The sequence below is a fragment of the Lissotriton helveticus genome, chromosome 10, assembly GCF_964261635.1.
Source record: "Lissotriton helveticus chromosome 10, aLisHel1.1, whole genome shotgun sequence".
In the NCBI taxonomy this organism is placed as follows: domain Eukaryota; kingdom Metazoa; phylum Chordata; class Amphibia; order Caudata; family Salamandridae; genus Lissotriton; species Lissotriton helveticus.
The window spans coordinates 723183091-723207715 of record NC_136071.1 but is presented as its reverse complement, the minus strand read 5'-3'; positions in this window follow the sequence as shown (position 1 = coordinate 723207715).

Below are 24625 nucleotides of genomic sequence, written 5' to 3'. Positions count from 1 at the left end.
ACACACACACCTTTCTTATCTTCTTAAAACATATCATTATTATGATCTTGTCTGGTTAAACGACATTTTCCTTTTACCAAAACATCTTCGCTTTTTTTATATAAGGCAATACAAATGGAGGGTGGTAATGCTAATATTGTTAGAGGTTAAAAGATACTGGTCTACGGCGCTAGTTTGAGTTTCATTTACAAATGTACAAAATTTAATAGCCTGTTGGTCTCATATTACACAAAGCTATCCACAAAATTACAGGGATCAGAAGCCTGTAGTACTCATATTGTTTACATAAACGCTAGGACGCGCTGAGCCATTTATAGTATGCCGCATTATCAATTCTCACCAGGTATTCTAGTGCAGTTAAAAAGAAAGAAAGAAGATTGCAGTGCTTACGATTCCTCAGTCGCTCAAAAGTTGTATTTTGTTCAGATTACATAAATCCGAGCGTTTTTTACAAGTATATTCCGGCGTTTGTTAGAGCGGGAGGGAGAGAGGTGCTGGCAAACGCATTAAGCTGTGCAACAATAAACAGAGATATGCAACGATCGTTTTTCGCCTACCTGAAATCAAGAGCACTCCTACTTCACCAGGGTCTCGCTTGCAGTATCAAGCACAGAGCTGTTTGTAAAGGAGATTCCATTAGGCTAATGAAAGACGTTCATCTTACCGGAATTACAGGAGCTCAGGGGTGCCGGCGCCATTACCCGCGTGTATGGAGAATTCCTGCCTTGTGCTGGCTCTGCCCCCGGGGTGTGGCTTAGGTTGTGAGCCCTGATCTTTAAAGGGCCATGGGCAGCTGTAAAAACGTGACGATTTTTTTTTTTTTCTTCTTTTTTTTCATTTTTTTCAACAGCGTCTAGTTAATCATGCAACTTTATTTGTCCATCTCAGGCATTTTGGCTAAAGGGAGTATACTTGTGGGCTCAATTAGCGTTGTGAATAAGAGTTAGGGCAGATATGAGACAGGCACCAAAGGTATATAAAGTTATGCATAGTCTTTTTTGGTTCATAAGGATGCATAAGGATACAAGGTTACACACAGTTATTTCCATGAGAATCAGTTAGCAAATCGGTGCCAAGGGATGGCATCGTTCAACCCCTGGTCGCATGTTTTAAGGCGGTCCACCCACCTTTGTTCTTTTTCGAACAACCTGCGTTCACAGTTATTGTTTTTTTCGGCAAGCATTTCAAGTACTGTCCAGTGGAGCTCTTCGCAGGAGTGGCCTATCTCTACAAAGTGGGCACAAAGTTTGGTGGTGTTTTTCTTCAGCCTGATGTTACTTTTATGCTCACCAATCCTGAGCTTAATTTTGCGACAAGTCATCCCGATATATTTCTTGTTGCATGGGCAACTGACCATGTAGATGACGTGTGTGGAGTTGCAATTCGTATGCTGGCGCTGTGTCCATACCAGTGTGTCCGTCAGCTGTAATGTTTTTGATGCCGTAGTGGTTTTACAGGCTACACAGGAGCCACAGGGGTAATGGCCAGTCACGGGGTTCATGGTCACATCCCTCGTGGTTAGTTGTTGTTGTTTCCTCACTGGGCGAGTATGGACCAAAACGTCCTTGATGTTCTTTGTTCTGCGATTTGCAAATCTAGGCTTGGGCCAGTTGAAGGCTCCACTATTCAGGATATGCCAGTTTTTTTTGATCATTTTGTTTACCTCATATGTTGATGGGCAAAAGGTGGTAACACAGGTAGTCAGATCTTGTATTTGTGTCTTGGGATAACTTTGTAAGAGGCACTCCCTGGGTTGATTGCTTGCTCTTTTTTTACAGTACTTCACTGTTTTTGCGTTGTAGTTCCTTTGTAGCAGTTTATGACTTAGATCTTGTGCTTGAGTCAGATAATCTTCATTTTTGCTGCAGTTACGCTTCAGCCTCAGAAACTGGCTGAAGGGAAGATTGTCCCTTAAAGGCTTGGGGTGGTAACTCTGATATGAAAGCAAACTGTTCTTAGCAGTGGGTTTTGTGTAAGTTTCTGTCTGGAGGGTGTTGTTTTCCACAAATATCGTAAGGTCCAAAAAGTCTAAGCTGTTGTTGCTTGAAGAGTGGGTGAATTTCAGCCAGGGGTCAAGATGGTTAAGCCAGTGTATGAATTGTTCCAGGTCGTCTGTGGTGTCCCAAATCAGGATCACGTCTCTATATATCTCTTCCAGTAGAGGATACTGGAAGAGAAGGTGTTCGCTGCGTTGTGGATGAACTGGCGCTCGAAATTGCTCACATACAACCCCGCTACCGACGGGGCGAAGGCACTGCCCATCGATGTGCCGTGTGTTTGGAGATAGAGGTCTTGCTCATAAGCGAAAAAGTTCTCTTTCAAAGCTAGTTTGCAGCACTCGAGGATGAAATGTCTCGGAGTATTGTATTGCCACTCTTCAGAGTAAAGGATATCTTCCAAAACTTGCAGTGTGTCATCTTGCGGCAAACTTGTGAACAATGATTCCACATCCAAGCCCACTAGGAGCATTGTTTCTGGATCAAATGTTTTGGCTTGGATCTGTACCAACAGGTCTCGGGTATCCTTTAAATATGAGGGCGTTCGTTGTACTAGAGGTTTTAAAAATTCGTCCGCAAATTTTGAAAGCGGCTCAAGGACTGACCCTATTCCAGACACTATAGGTCTCCCCGGAGGAGGGGACCTATTCTTGTGAGTTTTCGGAAGGGAGTAGAAGTAGGGGATTTTTGGTTCTGGCGTGATCAAGTAATCAGCTTCTTTTTTGGTTACCCATCTCTTGGTCTCTGCTTCATGGACCATAATCGATATTGTATTTTGCAATCTTTGTGTAGGATCAGTACTGAGTTTTCTGTAGAATCTTGTATCTGACAGGAGGGTAAGGCATTGATCATTATAGCCGTCTTTACTTAAGATTACAATGCCCCCCCCCTTGTCGGCAGGTTTTACCACTATTGACTCATTCTGTCTCAAAGAGTCAAGGGCTGCACGCTCCTTTTTGGAGAGGTTTTGAAAGGTTTTTTTGTCCTTATCAAGTTGGTCCACTCCTTTCATTAGGGATTGCTCAAAAGTGTGGAATTCTGGGGGGACACTAGCATGTGGTGGATTAAAAGTTGATTTTCTACGTAATGTAGTGTCACCTTCAACTTGGCTGTTGGTAGTATTGTGAAAGAATGCTTTCAGCTTGAGTGTCCTACAGAATTCTGCTAGCTCACTTTTCAGTTTAAAAGTATCCAGTCGAGGTGTTGGCACAAAACTTAGGCCTTTATTCAGGATTTCTATTTGGTCTTCATTCAATTGTAACTCAGAGAGGTTCACTATGAGGGATTGGTCTTGCTTGTTGATGGTTGGGTTGCTGCCATGCTTCGGGTCTGGACGTTTCTCTGTTGATCCTGCCACCTTAACGACTTTTTTCGGCCTCTTGGTTGGTTTTGGCCCCTGGATAAAAAAGGTGGCTCTTGTTGGTGCATGTTGGAGTTTGCTGCCATTTGTTGTTCTCCCAGTTGGGGCATTTGTTGTATGCCATGATTGAAAGGGTCCATCCACCCTCCTCCATATTGTGGTACAAACGGCGGATAGAAAGGCATGTTAAAGCCTGGATAAAAAGGTCTCTGCCATCTGTTTCCCCTTCTCGGCCGTTGGTTCCTATAGTTATTGCGTCCTCTTTTGGGGGTGTAATCATCCGTACTTGTGACAGAATTGTTCGAAGAATTGTTCCCAGTTGATTCTTGATCAGAGCCAGTATCTGGTATAGTATATTCATCGGATGTATATGGGTGCATTTTTTCTTGGCTGAATTTCTTCAGATCTTTGCCAAGTTTCTGCAATTTGCTCTGCATAATGAATTCTCGGGTTTCATCCATTTCTTTATTTATTTCTTCCAATCTCTTTTTAAGGATAGCGGGATTGATACCTCTCTTTAATTCGTTTTCACATTCTTCAATCTCCTTTAATAGGGCATCCGATAATCTTCTTGCCGTCTTGACAATTAGGATTAGGTAATCTAGGGTACATTTCCATGAAATGGACGACCAGTCTTTTCTGAAAGCTAGATCATGCAAAAAAATCCTAGGTGCATTGTTGACCCATAGTCCTCTTGGTGCTGTCTTAAACCTTAAGTACTCCGTCATTATAATTCCATGGATGGAAGTGCGGATCTGTTCTCTTTTTTTGTCTGTCAGATTGTCCCAATCGTTGGTTTGTGCTAGGACTTCTGTAAGTTCTGTATTCTGTAGCAGAGGTTGCGCTGCCAGTATCTCATCAATATCTTTAGCATCAAAACTCAAACCAGGATTGCCTTCCATTGCTTCTTTGTATATTGAGAAATATACAGATTGTAATCCCGCAGCTGTGCGCTGCTTATACACCAATTAATCAGAAGGAGGGATAAGGGATCGGGATCTCCGTTTCATTCCCCAAGGTAAGTTACTAGTTATCAAAAAGGAAACGGACACTAGTTACACCTTATGACCATTGGCATAAGGAATAAAGGTCAGAGTAGCCTCAAAAAACTCTAAGTAATGGTTGGAAAAAGGTGCGGTATATCTGATTCATCCGCCCCACATTAGAGTTGTGGCAGTTATCATAGGCTACTCCGAAGTAGTGAATTTGCCGGCCTCACCCGAGGCGCCTCTGGTCTAGGGTGCAGTGTCCAGAGAATTCAAGTGAAAAAAGGGGGAGTGTAAAGGAAACTGTGCAAAAAAGGGAAAAAATTGTTAAAAATGGCAAACGACCCAGAAGTTCTTTAATGAGGGTTAGTTTTTACCACGTTAAAAAATGGTGATACGATTTTTAGACCGAGTTATTGGGTCTAATAGTATAATTAATAAGGTACGTCGACATGTTTCAGCTCCTTGGGCCTGGAGGGGTCTATGGAGCTTTCGTCAGGACTAACAAACATCAAATAAATTGTACTTACACAATTTGTGTAGTGGTATTTCACATATAAGTACTCTTATTTTGGTTATATGGTTCGGATATTCTCCTTCATAATCTGCAATGAGACGAGATAATGTACACAGATTGCACACACACACACACCTTTCTTATCTTCTTAAAAGATATCATTATTATGATCTTGTCTGGTTAAACGACATTTTCCTTTTACCAAAACATCTTCGCTTTTTTTATATAAGGCAATACAAATGGAGGGTGGTAATGCTAATATTGTTAGAGGTTAAAAGATACTGGTCTACGGCGCTAGTTTGAGTTTCATTTACAAATGTACAAAATTTAATAGCCTGTTGGTCTCATATTACACAAAGCTATCCACAAAATTACAGGGATCAGAAGCCTGTAGTACTCATATTGTTTACATAAACGCTAGGACGCGCTGAGCCATTTATAGTATGCCGCATTATCAATTCTCACCAGGTATTCTAGTGCAGTTAAAAAGAAAGAAAGAAGATTGCAGTGCTTACGATTCCTCAGTCGCTCAAAAGTTGTATTTTGTTCAGATTACATAAATCCGAGCGTTTTTTACAAGTATATTCCGGCGTTTGTTAGAGCGGGAGGGAGAGAGGTGCTGGCAAACGCATTAAGCTGTGCAACAATAAACAGAGATATGCAACGATCGTTTTTCGCCTACCTGAAATCAAGAGCACTCCTACTTCACCAGGGTCTCGCTTGCAGTATCAAGCACAGAGCTGTTTGTAAAGGAGATTCCATTAGGCTAATGAAAGACGTTCATCTTACCGGAATTACAGGAGCTCAGGGGTGCCGGCGCCATTACCCGCGTGTATGGAGAATTCCTGCCTTGTGCTGGCTCTGCCCCCGGGGTGTGGCTTAGGTTGTGAGCCCTGATCTTTAAAGGGCCATGGGCAGCTGTAAAAACGTGACGATTTTTTTTTTCTTCTTTTTTTTCATTTTTTTCAACAGCGTCTAGTTAATCATGCAACTTTATTTGTCCATCTCAGGCATTTTGGATAAAGGGAGTATACTTGTGGGCTCAATTAGCGTTGTGAATAAGAGTTGGGGCAGATATGAGACAGGCACCAAAGGTATATAAAGTTATGCATAGTCTTTTTTGGTTCATAAGGATGCATAAGGATACAAGGTTACACAGAGTTATTTCCATGAGAATCAGTTAGCAAATCGGTGCCAAGGGATGGCATCGTTCAACCCCTGGTCGCATGTTTTAAGGCGGTCCACCCACCTTTGTTCTTTTTCGAACAACCTGCGTTCACAGTTATTGTTTTTTTCGGCAAGCATTTCGAGTACTGTCCAGTGGAGCTCTTCGCAGGAGTGGCCTATCTCTACAAAGTGGGCACAAAGTTTGGTGGTGTTTTTCTTCAGCCTGATGTTACTTTTATGCTCACCAATCCTGAGCTTAATTTTGCGACAAGTCATCCCGATATATTTCTTGTTGCATGGGCAACTGACCATGTAGATGACGTGTGTGGAGTTGCAATTCGTATGCTGGCGCTGTGTCCATACCAGTGTGTCCGTCAGCTGTAATGTTTTTGATGCCGTAGTGGTTTTACAGGCTACACAGGAGCCACAGGGGTAATGGCCAGTCACGGGGTTCATGGTCACATCCCTCGTGGTTAGTTGTTGTTGTTTCCTCACTGGGCGAGTATGGACCAAAACGTCCTTGATGTTCTTTGTTCTGCGATTTGCAAATCTAGGCTTGGGCCAGTTGAAGGCTCCAGTATTCAGGATATGCCAGTTTTTTTTGATCATTTTGTTTACCTCATATGTTGATGGGCAAAAGGTGGTAACACAGGTAGTCAGATCTTGTATTTGTGTCTTGGGATAACTTTGTAAGAGGCACTCCCTGGGTTGATTGCTTGCTCTTTTTTTACAGTACTTCACTGTTTTTGCATTGTAGTTCCTTTGTAGCAGTTTATGACTTAGATCTTGTGCTTGAGTCAGATAATCTTCATTTTTGCTGCAGTTACGCTTCAGCCTCAGAAACTGGCTGAAGGGAAGATTGTCCCTTAAAGGCTTGGGGTGGTAACTCTGATATGAAAGCAAACTGTTCTTAGCAGTGGGTTTTGTGTAAGTTTCTGTCTGGAGGGTGTTGTTTTCCACAAATATCGTAAGGTCCAAAAAGTCTAAGCTGTTGTTGCTTGAAGAGTGGGTGAATTTCAGCCAGGGGTCAAGATGGTTAAGCCAGTGTATGAATTGTTCCAGGTCGTCTGTGGTGTCCCAAATCAGGATCACGTCTCTATATATCTCTTCCAGTAGAGGATACTGGAAGAGAAGGTGTTCGCTGCGTTGTGGATGAACTGGCGCTCGAAATTGCTCACATACAACCCCGCTACCGACGGGGCGAAGGCACTGCCCATCGATGTGCCGTGTGTTTGGAGATAGAGGTCTTGCTCATAAGCGAAAAAGTTCTCTTTCAAAGCTAGTTTGCAGCACTCGAGGATGAAATGTCTCGGAGTATTGTATTGCCACTCTTCAGAGTAAAGGATATCTTCCAAAACTTGCAGTGTGTCATCTTGCGGCAAACTTGTGAACAATGATTCCACATCCAAGCCCACTAGGAGCATTGTTTCTGGATCAAATGTTTTGGCTTGGATCTGTACCAACAGGTCTCGGGTATCCTTTAAATATGAGGGCGTTCGTTGTACTAGAGGTTTTAAAAATTTGTCCGCAAATTTTGAAAGCGGCTCAAGGACTGACCCTATTCCAGACACTATAGGTCTCCCCGGAGGAGGGGACCTATTCTTGTGAGTTTTCGGAAGGGAGTAGAAGTAGGGGATTTTTGGTTCTGGCGTGATCAAGTAATCAGCTTCTTTTTTGGTTACCCATCTCTTGGTCTCTGCTTCATGGACCATAATCGATATTGTATTTTGCAATCTTTGTGTAGGATCAGTACTGAGTTTTCTGTAGAATCTTGTATCTGACAGGAGGGTAAGGCATTGATCATTATAGCCGTCTTTACTTAAGATTACAATGCCCCCCCCCTTGTCGGCAGGTTTTACCACTATTGACTCATTCTGTCTCAAAGAGTCAAGGGCTGCACGCTCCTTTTTGGAGAGGTTTTGAAAGGTTTTTTTGTCCTTATCAAGTTGGTCCACTCCTTTCATTAGGGATTGCTCAAAAGTGTGGAATTCTGGGGGGACACTAGCATGTGGTGGATTAAAAGTTGATTTTCTACGTAATGTAGTGTCACCTTCAACTTGGCTGTTGGTAGTATTGTGAAAGAATGCTTTCAGCTTGAGTGTCCTACAGAATTCTGCTAGCTCACTTTTCAGTTTAAAAGTATCCAGTCGAGGTGTTGGCACAAAACTTAGGCCTTTATTCAGGATTTCTATTTGGTCTTCATTCAATTGTAACTCAGAGAGGTTCACTATGAGGGATTGGTCTTGCTTGTTGATGGTTGGGTTGCTGCCATGCTTCGGGTCTGGACGTTTCTCTGTTGATCCTGCCACCTTAACGACTTTTTTCGGCCTCTTGGTTGGTTTTGGCCCCTGGATAAAAAAGGTGGCTCTTGTTGGTGCATGTTGGAGTTTGCTGCCATTTGTTGTTCTCCCAGTTGGGGCATTTGTTGTATGCCATGATTGAAAGGGTCCATCCACCCTCCTCCATATTGTGGTACAAACGGCGGATAGAAAGGCATGTTAAAGCCTGGATAAAAAGGTCTCTGCCATCTGTTTCCCCTTCTCGGCCGTTGGTTCCTATAGTTATTGCGTCCTCTTTTGGGGGTGTAATCATCCGTACTTGTGACAGAATTGTTCGAAGAAATGTTCCCAGTTGATTCTTGATCAGAGCCAGTATCTGGTATAGTATATTCATCGGATGTATATGGGTGCATTATTTCTTGGCTGAATTTCTTCAGATCTTTGCCAAGTTTCTGCAATTTGCTCTGCATAATGAATTCTCGGGTTTCATCCATTTCTTTATTTATTTCTTCCAATCTCTTTTTAAGGATAGCGGGATTGATACCTCTCTTTAATGCGTTTTCACATTCTTCAATCTCCTTTAATAGGGCATCCGATAATCTTCTTGCCGTCTTGACAATTAGGATTAGGTAATCTAGGGTACATTTCCATGAAATGGACGACCAGTCTTTTCTGAAAGCTAGATCATGCAAAAAAATCCTAGGTGCATTGTTGACCCATAGTCCTCTTGGTGCTGTCTTAAACCTTAAGTACTCCGTCATTATAATTCCATGGATGGAAGTGCGGATCTGTTCTCTTTTTTTGTCTGTCAGATTGTCCCAATCGTTGGTTTGTGCTAGGACTTCTGTAAGTTCTGTATTCTGTAGCAGAGGTTGCGCTGCCAGTATCTCATCAATATCTTTAGCATCAAAACTCAAACCAGGATTGCCTTCCATTGCTTCTTTGTATATTGAGAAATATACAGATTGTAATCCCGCAGCTGTGCGCTGCTTATACACCAATTAATCAGAAGGAGGGATAAGGGATCGGGATCTCCGTTTCATTCCCCAAGGTAAGTTACTAGTTATCAAAAAGGAAACGGACACTAGTTACACCTTATGACCATTGGCATAAGGAATAAAGGTCAGAGTAGCCTCAAAAAACTCTAAGTAATGGTTGGAAAAAGGTGCGGTATATCTGATTCATCCGCCCCACATTAGAGTTGTGGCAGTTATCATAGGCTACTCCGAAGTAGTGAATTTGCCGGCCTCACCCGAGGCGCCTCTGGTCTAGGGTGCAGTGTCCAGAGAATTCAAGTGAAAAAAGGGGGAGTGTAAAGGAAACTGTGCAAAAAAGGGAAAAAATTGTTAAAAATGGCAAACGACCCAGAAGTTCTTTAATGAGGGTTAGTTTTTACCACGTTAAAAAATGGTGATACGATTTTTAGACCGAGTTATTGGGTCTAATAGTATAATTAATAAGGTACGTCGACATGTTTCAGCTCCTTGGGCCTGGAGGGGTCTATGGAGCTTTCGTCAGGACTAACAAACATCAAATAAATTGTACTTACACAATTTGTGTAGTGGTATTTCACATATAAGTACTCTTATTTTGGTTATATGGTTCGGATATTCTCCTTCATAATCTGCAATGAGACGAGATAATGTACACAGATTGCACACACACACACACCTTTCTTATGTTCTTAAAACATATCATTATTATGATCTTGTCTGGTTAAACGACATTTTCCTTTTATCAAAACAATTCTTCGAACAATTCTGTCACAAGTACGGATGATTACACCCCCAAAAGAGGACGCAATAACTATAGGAACCAACGGCCGAGAAGGGGAAACAGATGGCAGAGACCTTTTTATCCAGGCTTTAACATGCCTTTCTATCCGCCGTTTGTACCACAATATGGAGGAGGGTGGATGGACCCTTTCAATCATGGCATACAACAAATGCCCCAACTGGGAGAACAACAAATGGCAGCAAACTCCAACATGCACCAACAAGAGCCACCTTTTTTATCCAGGGGCCAAAACCAACCAAGAGGCCGAAAAAAGTCGTTAAGGTGGCAGGATCAACAGAGAAACGTCCAGACCCGAAGCATGGCAGCAACCCAACCATCAACAAGCAAGACCAATCCCTCATAGTGAACCTCTCTGAGTTACAATTGAATGAAGACCAAATAGAAATCCTGAATAAAGGCCTAAGTTTTGTGCCAACACCTCGACTGGATACTTTTAAACTGAAAAGTGAGCTAGCAGAATTCTGTAGGACACTCAAGCTGAAAGCATTCTTTCACAATACTACCAACAGCCAAGTTGAAGGTGACACTACATTACGTAGAAAATCAACTTTTAATCCACCACATGCTAGTGTCCCCCCAGAATTCCACACTTTTGAGCAATCCCTAATGAAAGGAGTGGACCAACTTGATAAGGACAAAAAAACCTTTCAAAACCTCTCCAAAAAGGAGCGTGCAGCCCTTGACTCTTTGAGACAGAATGAGTCAATAGTGGTAAAACCTGCCGACAAGGGGGGGGGCATTGTAATCTTAAGTAAAGACGGCTATAATGATCAATGCCTTACCCTCCTGTCAGATACAAGATTCTACAGAAAACTCAGTACTGATCCTACACAAAGATTGCAAAATACAATATCGATTATGGTCCATGAAGCAGAGACCAAGAGATGGGTAACCAAAAAAGAAGCTGATTACTTGATCACGCCAGAACCAAAAATCCCCTACTTCTACTCCCTTCCGAAAACTCACAAGAATAGGTCCCCTCCTCCGGGGAGACCTATAGTGTCTGGAATAGGGTCAGTCCTTGAGCCGCTTTCAAAATTTGCGGACGAATTTTTAAAACCTCTAGTACAACGAACGCCCTCATATTTAAAGGATACCCGAGACCTGTTGGTACAGATCCAAGCCAAAACATTTGATCCAGAAACAATGCTCCTAGTGGGCTTGGATGTGGAATCATTGTTCACAAGTTTGCCGCAAGATGACACACTGCAAGTTTTGGAAGATATCCTTTACTCTGAAGAGTGGCAATACAATACTCCGAGACATTTCATCCTCGAGTGCTGGTAACTAGCTTTGAAAGAGAACTTTTTCGCTTATGAGCAAGACCTCTATCTCCAAACACACGGCACATCGATGGGCAGTGCCTTCGCCCCGTCGGTAGCGGGGTTGTATGTGAGCAATTTCGAGCGCCAGTTCATCCACAACGCAGCGAACACCTTCTCTTCCAGTATCCTCTACTGGAAGAGATATATAGATGACGTGATCCTGATTTGGGACACCACAGACGACCTGGAACAATTCATACACTGGCTTAACCATCTTGACCCCTGGCTGAAATTCACCCACTCTTCAAGCAACAACAGCTTAGACTTTTTGGACCTTACGATATTTGTGGAAAATAACACCCTCCAGACAAAAACTTACACAAAACCCACTGCTAAGAACAGTTTGCTTTCATATCAGAGTTACCACCCCAAGCCTTTAAGGGACAATCTTCCCTTCAGCCAGTTTCTGAGGCTGAAGCGTAACTGCAGCAAAAATGAAGATTATCTGACTCAAGCACAAGATCTAAGTCATAAACTGCTACAAAGGAACTACAACGCAAAAACAGTGAAGTACTGTAAAAAAAGAGCAAGCAATCAACCCAGGGAGTGCCTCTTACAAAGTTATCCCAAGACACAAATACAAGATCTGACTACCTGTGTTACCACCTTTTGCCCATCAACATATGAGGTAAACAAAATGATCAAAAAAAACTGGCATATCCTGAATACTGGAGCCTTTAACTGGCCCAAGCCTAGATTTGCAAATCGCAGAACAAAGAACATCAAGGACGTTTTGGTCCATACTCGCCCAGTGAGGAAACAACAACAACTAACCACGAGGGATGTGACCATGAACCCCGTGACTGGCCATTACCCCTGTGGCTCCTGTGTAGCCTGTAAAACCACTACGGCATCAAAAACATTACAGCTGACGGACACACTGGTATGGACACAGTGCCAGCATACGAATTGCAACTCCACACACGTCATCTACATGGTCAGTTGCCCATGCAACAAGAAATATATCGGGATAACTTGTCGCAAAATTAAGCTCAGGATTGGTGAGCATAAAAGTAACATCAGGCTGAAGAAAAACACCACCAAACTTTGTGCCCACTTTGTAGAGATAGGCCACTCCTGCGAAGAGCTCCACTGGACAGTACTCGAAATGCTTGCCGAAAAAAACAATAACTGTGAACGCAGGTTGTTCGAAAAAGAACAAAGGTGGGTGGACCGCCTTAAAACATGCGACCAGGGGTTGAACGATGCCATCCCTTGGCACCGATTTGCTAACTGATTCTCATGGAAATAACTGTGTGTAACCTTGTATCCTTATGCATCCTTATGAACCAAAAAAGACTATGCATAACTTTATATACCTTTGGTGCCTGTCTCATATCTGCCCTAACTCTTATTCACAACGCTAATTGAGCCCACAAGTATACTCCCTTTAGCTAAAAAATGCCTGAGATGGACAAATAAAGTTGCATGATTAACTAGACGCTGTTGAAAAAAATGAAAAAAAAGAAGAAAAAAAAAAAAATCGTCACGTTTTTACGGCTGCCCATGGCCCTTTAAAGATCAGGGCTCACAACCTAAGCCACACCCCGGGGGCAGAGCCAGCACAAGGCAGGAATTCTCCATACACGCGGGTAATGGCGCCGGCACCCCTGAGCTCCTGTAATTCCGGTAAGATAAACGTCTTTCATTAGCCTAATGGAATCTCCTTTACAAACAGCTCTGTGCTTGATACTGCAAGCGAGACCCTGGTGAAGTAGGAGTGCTCTTGATTTCAGGTAGGCGAAAAACGATCGTTGCATATCTCTGTTTATTGTTGCACAGCTTAATGCGTTTGCCAGCACCTCTCTCCCTCCCGCTCTAACAAACGCCGGAATATACTTGTAAAAAACGCTCGGATTTATGTAATCTGAACAAAATACAACTTTTGAGCGACTGAGGAATCGTAAGCACTGCAATCTTCTTTCTTTCTTTTTAACTGCACTAGAATACCTGGTGAGAATTGATAATGCGGCATACTATAAATGGCTCAGCGCGTCCTAGCGTTTATGTAAACAATATGAGTACTACAGGCTTCTGATCCCTGTAATTTTGTGGATAGCTTTGTGTAATATGAGCCCAACAGGCTATTAAATTTTGTACATTTGTAAATGAAACTCAAACTAGCGCCGTAGACCAGTATCTTTTAACCTCTAACAATATTAGCATTACCACCCTCCATTTGTATTGCCTTATATAAAAAAAGCGAAGATGTTTTGGTAAAAGGAAAATGTCGTTTAACCAGACAAGATCATAATAATGATATGTTTTAAGAAGATAAGAAAGGTGTGTGTGTGTGTGTGCAATCTGTGTACATTATCTCGTCTCATTGCAGATTATGAAGGAGAATATCCGAACCATATAACCAAAATAAGAGTACTTATATGTGAAATACCACTACACAAATTGTGTAAGTACAATTTATTTGATGTTTGTTAGTCCTGACGAAAGCTCCATAGACCCCTCCAGGCCCAAGGAGCTGAAACATGTCGACGTACCTTATTAATTATACTATTAGACCCAATAACTCGGTCTAAAAATCGTATCACCATTTTTTAACGTGGTAAAAACTAACCCTCATTAAAGAACTTCTGGGTCGTTTGCCATTTTTAACAATTTTTTCCCTTTTTTGCACAGTTTCCTTTACACTCCCCCTTTTTTCACTTGAATTCTCTGGACACTGCACCCTAGACCAGAGGCGCCTCGGGTGAGGCCGGCAAATTCACTACTTCGGAGTAGCCTATGATAACTGCCACAACTCTAATGTGGGGCGGATGAATCAGATATACCGCACCTTTTTCCAACCATTACTTAGAGTTTTTTGAGGCTACTCTGACCTTTATTCCTTATGCCAATGGTCATAAGGTGTAACTAGTGTCCGTTTCCTTTTTGATAACTAGTAACTTACCTTGGGGAATGAAACGGAGATCCCGATCCCTTATCCCTCCTTCTGATTAATTGGTGTATAAGCAGCGCACAGCTGCGGGATTACAATCTGTATATTTCTCAATATACAAAGAAGCAATGGAAGGCAATCCTGGTTTGAGTTTTGATGCTAAAGATATTGATGAGATACTGGCAGCGCAACCTCTGCTACAGAATACAGAACTTACAGAAGTCCTAGCACAAACCAACGATTGGGACAATCTGACAGACAAAAAAAGAGAACAGATCCGCACTTCCATCCATGGAATTATAATGACGGAGTACTTAAGGTTTAAGACAGCACCAAGAGGACTATGGGTCAACAATGCACCTAGGATTTTTTTGCATGATCTAGCTTTCAGAAAAGACTGGTCGTCCATTTCATGGAAATGTACCCTAGATTACCTAATCCTAATTGTCAAGACGGCAAGAAGATTATCGGATGCCCTATTAAAGGAGATTGAAGAATGTGAAAACGAATTAAAGAGAGGTATCAATCCCGCTATCCTTAAAAAGAGATTGGAAGAAATAAATAAAGAAATGGATGAAACCCGAGAATTCATTATGCAGAGCAAATTGCAGAAACTTGGCAAAGATCTGAAGAAATTCAGCCAAGAAATAATGCACCCATATACATCCGATGAATATACTATACCAGATACTGGCTCTGATCAAGAATCAACTGGGAACAATTCTTCGAACAATTCTGTCACAAGTACGGATGATTACACCCCCAAAAGAGGACGCAATAACTATAGGAACCAACGGCCGAGAAGGGGAAACAGATGGCAGAGACCTTTTTATCCAGGCTTTAACATGCCTTTCTATCCGCCGTTTGTACCACAATATGGAGGAGGGTGGATGGACCCTTTCAATCATGGCATACAACAAATGCCCCAACTGGGAGAACAACAAATGGCAGCAAACTCCAACATGCACCAACAAGAGCCACCTTTTTTATCCAGGGGCCAAAACCAACCAAGAGGCCGAAAAAAGTCGTTAAGGTGGCAGGATCAACAGAGAAACGTCCAGACCCGAAGCATGGCAGCAACCCAACCATCAACAAGCAAGACCAATCCCTCATAGTGAACCTCTCTGAGTTACAATTGAATGAAGACCAAATAGAAATCCTGAATAAAGGCCTAAGTTTTGTGCCAACACCTCGACTGGATACTTTTAAACTGAAAAGTGAGCTAGCAGAATTCTGTAGGACACTCAAGCTGAAAGCATTCTTTCACAATACTACCAACAGCCAAGTTGAAGGTGACACTACATTACGTAGAAAATCAACTTTTAATCCACCACATGCTAGTGTCCCCCCAGAATTCCACACTTTTGAGCAATCCCTAATGAAAGGAGTGGACCAACTTGATAAGGACAAAAAAACCTTTCAAAACCTCTCCAAAAAGGAGCGTGCAGCCCTTGACTCTTTGAGACAGAATGAGTCAATAGTGGTAAAACCTGCCGACAAGGGGGGGGGGCATTGTAATCTTAAGTAAAGACGGCTATAATGATCAATGCCTTACCCTCCTGTCAGATACAAGATTCTACAGAAAACTCAGTACTGATCCTACACAAAGATTGCAAAATACAATATCGATTATGGTCCATGAAGCAGAGACCAAGAGATGGGTAACCAAAAAAGAAGCTGATTACTTGATCACGCCAGAACCAAAAATCCCCTACTTCTACTCCCTTCCGAAAACTCACAAGAATAGGTCCCCTCCTCCGGGGAGACCTATAGTGTCTGGAATAGGGTCAGTCCTTGAGCCGCTTTCAAAATTTGCGGACAAATTTTTAAAACCTCTAGTACAATGAACGCCCTCATATTTAAAGGATACCCGAGACCTGTTGGTACAGATCCAAGCCAAAACATTTGATCCAGAAACAATGCTCCTAGTGGGCTTGGATGTGGAATCATTGTTCACAAGTTTGCCGCAAGATGACACACTGCAAGTTTTGGAAGATATCCTTTACTCTGAAGAGTGGCAATACAATACTCCGAGACATTTCATCCTCGAGTGCTGGTAACTAGCTTTGAAAGAGAACTTTTTCGCTTATGAGCAAGACCTCTATCTCCAAACACACGGCACATCGATGGGCAGTGCCTTCGCCCCGTCGGTAGCGGGGTTGTATGTGAGCAATTTCGAGCGCCAGTTCATCCACAACGCAGCGAACACCTTCTCTTCCAGTATCCTCTACTGGAAGAGATATATAGATGACGTGATCCTGATTTGGGACACCACAGACGACCTGGAACAATTCATACACTGGCTTAACCATCTTGACCCCTGGCTGAAATTCACCCACTCTTCAAGCAACAACAGCTTAGACTTTTTGGACCTTACGATATTTGTGGAAAATAACACCCTCCAGACAAAAACTTACACAAAACCCACTGCTAAGAACAGTTTGCTTTCATATCAGAGTTACCACCCCAAGCCTTTAAGGGACAATCTTTCCTTCAGCCAGTTTCTGAGGCTGAAGCGTAACTGCAGCAAAAATGAAGATTATCTGACTCAAGCACAAGATCTAAGTCATAAACTGCTACAAAGGAACTACAACGCAAAAACAGTGAAGTACTGTAAAAAAAGAGCAAGCAATCAACCCAGGGAGTGCCTCTTACAAAGTTATCCCAAGACACAAATACAAGATCTGACTACCTGTGTTACCACCTTTTGCCCATCAACATATGAGGTAAACAAAATGATCAAAAAAAACTGGCATATCCTGAATACTGGAGCCTTCAACTGGCCCAAGCCTAGATTTGCAAATCGCAGAACAAAGAACATCAAGGACGTTTTGGTCCATACTCGCCCAGTGAGGAAACAACAACAACTAACCACGAGGGATGTGACCATGAACCCCGTGACTGGCCATTACCCCTGTGGCTCCTGTGTAGCCTGTAAAACCACTACGGCATCAAAAACATTACAGCTGACGGACACACTGGTATGGACACAGTGCCAGCATACGAATTGCAACTCCACACACGTCATCTACATCGTCAGTTGCCCATGCAACAAGAAATATATCGGGATGACTTGTCGCAAAATTAAGCTCAGGATTGGTGAGCATAAAAGTAACATCAGGCTGAAGAAAAACACCACCAAACTTTGTGCCCACTTTGTAGAGATAGGCCACTCCTGCGAAGAGCTCCACTGGACAGTACTCGAAATGCTTGCCGAAAAAAACAATAACTGTGAACGCAGGTTGTTCGAAAAAGAACAAAGGTGGGTGGACCGCCTTAAAACATGCGACCAGGGGTTGAACGATGCCATCCCTTGGCACCGATTTGCTAACTGATTCTCATGGAAATAACTGTGTGTAACCTTGTATCCTTATGCATCCTTATGAACCAAAAAAGACTATGCATAACTTTATATACCTTTGGTGCCTGTCTCATATCTGCCCTAACTCTTATTCACAACGCTAATTGAGCCCACAAGTATACTCCCTTTAGCCAAAATGCCTGAGATGGACAAATAAAGTTGCATGATTAACTAGACGCTGTTGAAAAAAATGAAAAAAAAGAAGAAAAAAAAAAAAAATCGTCACGTTTTTACGGCTGCCCATGGCCCTTTAAAGATCAGGGCTCACAACCTAAGCCACACCCCGGGGGCAGAGCCAGCACAAGGCAGGAATTCTCCATACACGCGGGTAATGGCGCCGGCACCCCTGAGCTCCTGTAATTCCGGTAAGATGAACGTCTTTCATTAGCCTAATGGAATCTCCTTTACAAACAGCTCTGTGCTTGATACTGCAAGCGAGACCCTGGTGAAGTAGGAGTGCTCTTGATTTCAGGTAGGCGAAAAACGATCGTTGCATATCTCTGTTTATTGTTGCACAGCTTAATGCGTTTGCCAGCACCTCTCTCCCTCCCGCTCTAACAAACGCCGGAATATACTTGTAAAAAACGCTCGGATTTATGTAATCTGAACAAAATACAACTTTTGAGCGACTGAGGAATCGTAAGCACTGCAATCTTCTTTCTTTCTTTTTAACTGCACTAGAATACCTGGTGAGAATTGATAATGCGGCATACTATAAATGGCTCAGCGCGTCCTAGCGTTTATGTAAACAATATGAGTACTACAGGCTTCTGATCCCTGTAATTTTGTGGATAGCTTTGTGTAATATGAGCCCAACAGGCTATTAAATTTTGTACATTTGTAAATGAAACTCAAACTAGCGCCGTAGACCAGTATCTTTTAACCTCTAACAATATTAGCATTACCACCCTCCATTTGTATTGCCTTATATAAAAAAAGCGAAGATGTTTTGGTAAAAGGAAAATGTTGTTTAACCAGACAAGATCATAATAATGAAATGTTTTAAGAAGATAAGAAAGGTGTGTGTGTGTGTGCAATCTGTGTACATTATCTCGTCTCATTGCAGATTATGAAGGAGAATATCCGAACCATATAACCAAAATAAGAGTACTTATATGTGAAATACCACTACACAAATTGTGTAAGTACAATTTATTTGATGTTTGTTAGTCCTGACGAAAGCTCCATAGACCCCTCCAGGCCCAAGGAGCTGAAACATGTCGACGTACCTTATTAATTATACTATTAGACCCAATAACTCGGTCTAAAAATCGTATCACCATTTTTTAACGTGGTAAAAACTAACCCTCATTAAAGAACTTCTGGGTCGTTTGCCATTTTTAACAATTTTTTCCCTTTTTTGCACAGTTTCCTTTACACTCCCCCTTTTTTCACTTGAATTCTCTGGACACTGCACCCTAGACCAGAGGCGCCTCGGGTGAGGCCGGCAAATTCACTACTTCGGAGTAGCCTATGATAACTGCCACAACTCTAATGTGGGGCGGATGAATCAGATATACCGCACCTTTTTCCAACCATTACTTAGAGTTTTTTGAGGCTACTCTGACCTTTATTCCTTATGCCAATGGTCATAAGGTGTAACTAGTGTCCGTTTCCTTTTTGATAACTAGTAACTTACCTTGGGGAATGAAACGGAGATCCCGATCCCTTATCCCTCCTTCTGATTAATTGGTGTATAAGCAGCGCACAGCTGCGGGATTACAATCTGTATATTTCTCAATATACAAAGAAGCAATGGAAGGCAATCCTGGTTTGAGTTTTGATGCTAAATATATTGATGAGATACTGGCAGCGCAACCTCTGCTACAGAATACAGAACTTACAGAAGTCCTAGCACAAACCAACGATTGGGACAATCTGACAGACAAAAAAAGAGAACAGATCCGCACTTCCATCCATGGAATTATAATGACGGAGTACTTAAGGTTTAAGACAGCACCAAGAGGACTATGGGTCAACAATGCACCTAGGATTTTTTTGCATGATCTAGCTTTCAGAAAAGACTGGTCGTCCATTTCATGGAAATGTACCCTAGATTACCTAATCCTAATTGTCAAGACGGCAAGAAGATTATCGGATGCCCTATTAAAGGAGATTGAAGAATGTGAAAACGAATTAAAGAGAGGTATCAATCCCGCTATCCTTAAAAAGAGATTGGAAGAAATAAATAAAGAAATGGATGAAACCCGAGAATTCATTATGCAGAGCAAATTGCAGAAACTTGGCAAAGATCTGAAGAAATTCAGCCAAGAAATAATGCACCCATATACATCCGATGAATATACTATACCAGATACTGGCTCTGATCAAGAATCAACTGGGAACAATTCTTCGAACAATTCTGTCACAAGTACGGATGATTACACCCCCAAAAGAGGACGCAATAACTATAGGAACCAACGGCCGAGAAGGGGAAACAGATGGCAGAGACCTTTTTATCCAGGCTTTAACATGCCTTTCTATCCGCCGTTTGTACCACAATATGGAGGAGGGTGGATGGACCCTTTCAATCATGGCATACAACAAATGCCCCAACTGGGAGAACAACAAATGGCAGCAAACTCCAACATGCACCAACAAGAGCCACCTTTTTTATCCAGGGGCCAAAACCAACCAAGAGGCCGAAAAAAGTCGTTAAGGTGGCAGGATCAACAGAGAAACGTCCAGACCCGAAGCATGGCAGCAACCCAACCATCAACAAGCAAGACCAATCCCTCATAGTGAACCTCTCTGAGTTACAATTGAATGAAGACCAAATAGAAATCCTGAATAAAGGCCTAAGTTTTGTGCCAACACCTCGACTGGATACTTTTAAACTGAAAAGTGAGCTAGCAGAATTCTGTAGGACACTCAAGCTGAAAGCATTCTTTCACAATACTACCAACAGCCAAGTTGAAGGTGACACTACATTACGTAGAAAATCAACTTTTAATCCACCACATGCTAGTGTCCCCCCAGAATTCCACACTTTTGAGCAATCCCTAATGAAAGGAGTGGACCAACTTGATAAGGACAAAAAAACCTTTCAAAACCTCTCCAAAAAGGAGCGTGCAGCCCTTGACTCTTTGAGACAGAATGAGTCAATAGTGGTAAAACCTGCCGACAAGGGGGGGGGCATTGTAATCTTAAGTAAAGACGGCTATAATGATCAATGCCTTACCCTCCTGTCAGATACAAGATTCTACAGAAAACTCAGTACTGATCCTACACAAAGATTGCAAAATACAATATCGATTATGGTCCATGAAGCAGAGACCAAGAGATGGGTAACCAAAAAAGAAGCTGATTACTTGATCACGCCAGAACCAAAAATCCCCTACTTCTACTCCCTTCCGAAAACTCACAAGAATAGGTCCCCTCCTCCGGGGAGACCTAAAGTGTCTGGAATAGGGTCAGTCCTTGAGCCGCTTTCAAAATTTGCGGACGAATTTTTAAAACCTCTAGTACAACGAACGCCCTCATATTTAAAGGATACCCGAGACCTGTTGGTACAGATCCAAGCCAAAACATTTGATCCAGAAACAATGCTCCTAGTGGGCTTGGATGTGGAATCATTGTTCACAAGTTTGCCGCAAGATGACACACTGCAAGTTTTGGAAGATATCCTTTACTCTGAAGAGTGGCAATACAATACTCCGAGACATTTCATCCTGGAGTGCTGCAAACTAGCTTTGAAAGAGAACTTTTTCGCTTATGAGCAAGACCTCTATCTCCAAACACACGGCACATCGATGGGCAGTGCCTTCGCCCCGTCGGTAGCGGGGTTGTATGTGAGCAATTTCGAGCGCCAGTTCATCCACAACGCAGCGAACACCTTCTCTTCCAGTATCCTCTACTGGAAGAGATATATAGATGACGTGATCCTGATTTGGGACACCACAGACGACCTGGAACAATTCATACACTGGCTTAACCATCTTGACCCCTGGCTGAAATTCACCCACTCTTCAAGCAACAACAGCTTAGACTTTTTGGACCTTACGATATTTGTGGAAAATAACACCCTCCAGACAAAAACTTACACAAAACCCACTGCTAAGAACAGTTTGCTTTCATATCAGAGTTACCACCCCAAGCCTTTAAGGGACAATCTTCCCTTCAGCCAGTTTCTGAGGCTGAAGCGTAACTGCAGCAAAAATGAAGATTATCTGACTCAAGCACAAGATCTAAGTCATAAACTGCTACAAAGGAACTACAACGCAAAAACAGTGAAGTACTGTAAAAAAAGAGCAAGCAATCAACCCAGGGAGTGCCTCTTACAAAGTTATCCCAAGACACAAATACAAGATCTGACTACCTGTGTTACCACCTTTTGCCCATCAACATATGAGGTAAACAAAATGATCAAAAAAAACTGGCATATCCTGAATACTGGAGCCTTCAACTGGCCCAAGCCTAGATTTGCAAATCGCAGAACAAAGAACATCAAGGACGTTTTGGTCCATACTCGCCCAGTGAGGAAACAACAACAACTAACCACGAGGGATGTGACCATGAACCCCGTGACTGGCCATTACCCCTGTGGCTCCTGTGTAGCCTGTAAAACCACTACGGCATCAAAAACATTACAGCTGACGGACACACTGGTATGGACACAGCGCCAGCATACGAATTGCAACTCCACACACGTCATCTACATGGTCAGTTGCCCATGCAACAAGAAATATATCGGGATGACTTGTCGCAAAATTAAGCTCAGGATTGGTGAGCATAAAAGTAACATCAGGCTGAAGAAAAACACCACCAAACTTTGTGCCCACTTTGTAGAGATAGGCCACTCCTGCGAAGAGCTCCACTGGACAGTACTCGAAATGCTTGCCGAAAAAAACAATAACTGTGAACGCAGGTTGTTCGAAAAAGAACAAAGGTGGGTGGACCGCCTTAAAACATGCGACCAGGGGTTGAACGATGCCATCCCTTGGCACCGATTTGCTAACTGATTCTCATGGAAATAACTGTGTGTAACCTTGTATCCTTATGCATCCTTATGAACCAAAAAAGACTATGCATAACTTTATATACCTTTGGTGCCTGTCTCATATCTGCCCTAACTCTTATTCACAACGCTAATTGAGCCCACAAGTATACTCCCTTTAGCCAAAATGCCTGAGATGGACAAATAAAGTTGCATGATTAACTAGACGCTGTTGAAAAAAATGAAAAAAAAGAAGAAAAAAAAAAATCGTCACGTTTTTACGGCTGCCCATGGCCCTTTAAAGATCAGGGCTCACAACCTAAGCCACACCCCGGGGGCAGAGCCAGCACAAGGCAGGAATTCTCCATACACGCGGGTAATGGCGCCGGCACCCCTGAGCTCCTGTAATTCCGGTAAGATGAACGTCTTTCATTAGCCTAATGGAATCTCCTTTACAAACAGCTCTGTGCTTGATACTGCAAGCGAGACCCTGGTGAAGTAGGAGTGCTCTTGATTTCAGGTAGGCGAAAAACGATCGTTGCATATCTCTGTTTATTGTTGCACAGCTTAATGCGTTTGCCAGCACCTCTCTCCCTCCCGCTCTAACAAACGCCGGAATATGCTTGTAAAAAACGCTCGGATTTATGTAATCTGAACAAAATACAACTTTTGAGCGACTGAGGAATCGTAAGCACTGCAATCTTCTTTCTTTCTTTTTAACTGCACTAGAATACCTGGTGAGAATTGATAATGCGGCATACTATAAATGGCTCAGCGCGTCCTAGCGTTTATGTAAACAATATGAGTACTACAGGCTTCTGATCCCTGTAATTTTGTGGATAGCTTTGTGTAATATGAGACCAACAGGCTATTACATTTTGTACATTTGTAAATGAAACTCAAACTAGCGCCGTAGACCAGTATCTTTTAACCTCTAACAATATTAGCATTACCACCCTCCATTTGTATTGCCTTATATAAAAAAAGCGAAGATGTTTTGGTAAAAGGAAAATGTCGTTTAACCAGACAAGATCATAATAATGATATGTTTTAAGAAGATAAGAAAGGTGTGTGTGTGTGTGCAATCTGTGTACATTATCTCGTCTCATTGCAGATTATGAAGGAGAATATCCGAACCATATAACCAAAATAAGAGTACTTATATGTGAAGTACCACTACACAAATTGTGTAAGTACAATTTATTTGATGTTTGTTAGTCCTGACGAAAGCTCCATAGACCCCTCCAGGCCCAAGGAGCTGAAACATGTCGACGTACCTTATTAATTATACTATTAGACCCAATAACTCGGTCTAAAAATCGTATCACCATTTTTTAACGTGGTAAAAACTAACCCTCATTAAAGAACTTCTGGGTTGTTTGCCATTTTTAACAATTTTTTCCCTTTTTTGCACAGTTTCCTTTACACTCCCCCTTTTTTCACTTGAATTCTCTGGACACTGCACCCTAGACCAGAGGCGCCTCGGGTGAGGCCGGCAAATTCACTACTTCGGAGTAGCCTATGATAACTGCCACAACTCTAATGTGGGGCGGATGAATCAGATATACCGCACCTTTTTCCAACCATTACTTAGAGTTTTTTTAGGCTACTCTGACCTTTATTCCTTATGCCAATGGTCATAAGGTGTAACTAGTGTCCGTTTCCTTTTTGATAACTAGTAACTTACCTTGGGGAATGAAACGGAGATCCCGATCCCTTATCCCTCCTTCTGATTAATTGGTTGATAAAGTTCTACACTTGCTGATGAGGACTTTTGCTACTTGTTTATCTACCTGTCTTCAATCTAAATAAACCTACGTGTTACTCATCACACCAGCATGGTCCGTCATTACTACACTTTCTCCACCAGAATCAGTATGTCATCGTATTTTCTAGGCATTTCCTCCCAGTAAATCTATCTCTTATAGTTATCTGGAGAAAAGTCACAGGGGATGACTTTTTTTTTGCAGTGTGTCATATACCGCAAACTTGACCTGAATCGGGTAT